Raw genomic sequence first — 3,153 nt, 5'->3', positions numbered from 1 at the left:
GTAAGTTCAGTATGTATTGTCTAAGTTCAAGTGTCGTAAGAAGCCCCCTTCACTATGTGGTTGTGAGTCTTTTTATTCCCTTCAGCTCAGTAACGGAGCATTGATGAGGAGTTGAACGTTGGACATCAGTACCTGAGGTGTTGAATGCTGAGGAGCTGAACGTCGGTCATCAATGCTGAGGAGCTGACCGTTGGCCATCAATGCTGAGGAGTTGGACCGTTGCGCATTGATGCTGAGGAGTGAGGTGTCTTGGGTAGTTTGAACGGCAACTGTCTTGGTCAACGGTTCCGGGTCGGGTACCCAATTACCCTGTCACCAGCCCCCCACTCCCTAGCTAGCGAGAATGGCGGAGGTAGTTAAGGAGTATCAGCCTGTCACTTGTGCTGAAATTTTGGTATGTTCAATTTTTATTTTTATTTTTAATTTTTTTACGCATCCTCACCTCGGCACCGTGCCGGGTCACACAACTGTGACTTCGGCACGGGGCCGAGGTCACATGACCTCGGCGCTGGGCCGAAGTCACGCGGCGACGTGACTTCGGCCAGTGCCGAGGTCACGGGCGTGACTTCGGCCAGCGCCGAAGTCACGGTGCGTGCCCTCGGCGCTGGGCCGAGGTCACGCCGAAGCGTGACTTCGGCCAGTGCCGAGGTCACGGGCGTGACTTCGGCCAGCGCCGAAGTCACGGTGCGTGACCTCGGCGCTGGGCCGAGGTCACGCCGAAGCGTGACTTCGGCCAGTGCCGAAGTCATGGTACGTGATCTCGGCCAGCGCCGTGGTCACGGTCCGTGACCGTGCCTCGGTGCTGGGCCGAAGTCACAGTGCGCGTTTTGTTTTGTTTTTTTTTTGTTTTTTTTTTTTTTGCTCAGGGCTCTTGCGTGAGTTCACTTCGACCATTCGTAGGTTCGGTCAAAGGTCAGCTCTCCCGTCAGGTAGCTAGCGAGATTGGATCTTGTGCTGTCCCTAAGGGACTAGAGTGTGGTGTTTTCGTAGCAAAGCGTTAAGCTTTACCCAGAAAACACCCTCCGAGGTCAGCTCTCCCGTAAGGTAGCTAGCGAGATCAGATCTCGTGCTGGCCTTAAGGGATTAGAGTGTGGTGTTTTTTGAATCCAAGCCCTTGGCTGGGCTCAGAAAAACACTCTCCCGTTAGGTAGCTAGCGAGATCGGATCTCGTGCCGGCCCTAAGGGATTAGAGTGTGGTGTTTTTTGAATCCAAGCCCTTGGCTGGGCTCAGAAAAACACTCTCCCGTTAGGTAGCTAGCGAGATCGGATCTCGTGCCGGCCCTAAGGGATTAAAGCTTAGATTTTTTTATTATTATTTTGTTTTTTAACCAAATTGATCAGGGCAGACCATGACCAACTACTGAGTCCTTTTGCTCATGGAGGTGAACGCACAGCGCAACTACTGAGTCCTTTTGCTCATGGAGGTGAACGCACAGCGCCACTACTGAGTCCTTTTGCTCATGGAGGTGAACGCACAGCGCCACTTGATGAGGTGACACCAGTTGGAGGTGAACGCACAGCGCCACTTGATGAGGTGACACCAGTTTGATGAGGTGACACCCGCTTGATGAGGTGGGTGACACCAGTTTGATGAGGTGACACCCGCTTGATGAGGTGGCGCACCAGCTTGATGAGGTGACGCCCGCTTGATGAGGTGACACCAGCTTGACGAGGTGACACCCGCTTGATGAGGTGACACCCGCTTGAAGAGCAGCGTCACTTGATGAGATGACGCTGCTTGAGGAGTAGCGCTACTTGATGAGGTGACGCTGCTTGAGGAGCAGCGCCACTTGATGAGGTGACACCCACTTGATGAGGTGATGCTGCGTGAGGAGCAGCGCCACTTGATGAGGTGACACCAGTTTGATGAGGTGACACCCGCTTGAGGAGCAGCGCCACTTGATGAGGTGGCCGACTTCAAACCAAGTGTTGGTCGAGGTCGGGCCTCGACCAAGTGTTGGCCGAGGGCTGACCTCGGCCAATTATATTATTATTATTGTTTTGTTTTGTTTTTTGTTTTTTTTTTAAATTTTTGACGAGGACTGACCTCGGTCAAACTTAACCGAAAACTTGGTCGAGGACTGATATTTTTATTTTTTTTTGAGCGCAAGATTGGCCGAGGACTGGCCTCGGCCAAGCCGAAGTGTTTTTTGACGGGCCATCAGCGAATTACATGTTTTTTGCGTTGCGCGGACTTTTCCTCTAGCTCACTGTTTCTTGCTTCCTCGCCCAGGTCTCACCTCCTCTTCTTGGTGTTGGAAGCTAAAGGCTCAGGATCTTCTTCCTTTCGCCACACATTATCGGGTAGGCTTTGTTGATGTTGGTACTGTCCCGGATACTCAACGAATTGGTTAAAATATCCTCTCTGCACCAGTTCTTCTATTTGTCCTTTTAAAGTATGACACTCGTTAGTATCATGTCCAACCTGCCGGTGGAACCGACAGTACTTAGTTTGGTCCTCGCCCGTAGAAACTGCCATACACTCTGAGGGAAAATGCACCATTCCCATTTCCTCAGCGTGACTTAGAATCACGCTAATCGGGTGAGTAAGCGGTGTTAAGTGCCGCGGTGAGGCGAGACGAGGTCGCTCATCTCTTCCCTTCGTTGAGGGTGGTTGGTTTGGTCGTGGTGCCTCGCTGGGCGGACCAGCTTTATCAGGTCGCCCACTCTTTCGTCCTTCCTCATCATCCTTTTTTCTCCTGTCAGCCTCCTCTGCGTCTGCGTACCGGTTGGCCATTCTCATGAGTTCCTCATAAGAGCGTGGGTGGTGGGTGTTCAGTTGTTTGTGGAAATCGCCTGACCTCAGTGCTTGGATGAAGGTGAGAATTGCTGCCTTCGAGTCGAAGTCATATACGCTGTTGACTTCTTTTTTCCATTTGCTTAAGAAGTCTCGCAGGCTTTCCCCCTTATCCTGCTTTACCCCGCCGAGATGTGAGAATGGTTTCTTATGTTGTATACTTCCTGAGAAATAGGACAAGAAACTCTTGGATAGCTCTGCAAAAGTTTGAATTGATCCGTCCGGGATTGCGTTAAACCAATCCTGAGCCGTTCCGTCCAAAGTGGACAAGAATGCTCTGCACATGATGGCATCGCTTGCCCCAATCATGACCATGGCTGCCTTGTATCTTGTCATATGGGTACGTGGATCCGAAG

Source organism: Ipomoea triloba, chromosome 1, assembly GCF_003576645.1.
Source record: "Ipomoea triloba cultivar NCNSP0323 chromosome 1, ASM357664v1".
In the NCBI taxonomy this organism is placed as follows: Eukaryota; Viridiplantae; Streptophyta; class Magnoliopsida; order Solanales; family Convolvulaceae; genus Ipomoea; species Ipomoea triloba.
Note: the sequence above shows the minus strand (reverse complement) of the source record.